Source organism: Arvicola amphibius, chromosome 13, assembly GCF_903992535.2.
Source record: "Arvicola amphibius chromosome 13, mArvAmp1.2, whole genome shotgun sequence".
NCBI lineage: Eukaryota > Metazoa > Chordata > Mammalia > Rodentia > Cricetidae > Arvicola > Arvicola amphibius.
Genome location: NC_052059.1, coordinates 33,304,097 through 33,304,883, shown reverse-complemented (window position 1 = coordinate 33,304,883; position 787 = coordinate 33,304,097).

Below are 787 nucleotides of genomic sequence, written 5' to 3'. Positions count from 1 at the left end.
CAGGCTGATCTCGAACTCATAGAGATCCAGCTGCCTTTCTCCCCCTCCCCCAGTGCTGGGATTAGAGGCGTGCCCCACCACTGCCCAGCTAAGAGCTTTGAAGGCCATTTTAGAAACCTGTTGACTTGATGGCCGATCTGTGCCTGATGGATGAGATGAACAAAGTGACCTCATTCGGCAAGCATGCCAAGGGTCACTGGAACATTAATTAAGAGGTTCATTTGTGCTTGGGCTTCTGTTTGATCCTTGTAACCCAATTTCCAGGTAAGAAAGGTGGTCAACTGCAGCACTGATTTGAGCATGCCATACCAATCAAAATAAGTCTGTAGGTGGATTGACTATTGAGTGAGAACCTGTTTAAAGTAAGGTGAATCTGGCTTCTGCTAAGTGAGAATTCAACCATGGCAGTGGGAATCAAGGTCTGGTTTACATGGTTTTGTCCCAGGCTTACTGTGAATTCTTCCGCAGACCTCTGAGGCCTGAGGTGAGGGTAGGATGTGGGGGTCGATTGGGGCTGTAGTGCTGGGGGTTGTATTGCAGCACAAGGGAATTTTTGCCTTCAGGACCAGGCAGACTTTGAGGCAATTCACTCCAAGAGTAACTTGGTGAAGGTGCAACCTCCTCTTAAGGCAGGAGTTGAATTGACAGGGAAGCAGCACCTGTGATTTTAACTGTGGTTGCACTCTTCCTCAGTATGCTTCACTGAACTTGAACTCTCTGTCTCCTCCTCATCAGATGTCATGGAGAGGTCAGACTGGAAGGTATGGAGACAGAGAGGTTACCCATT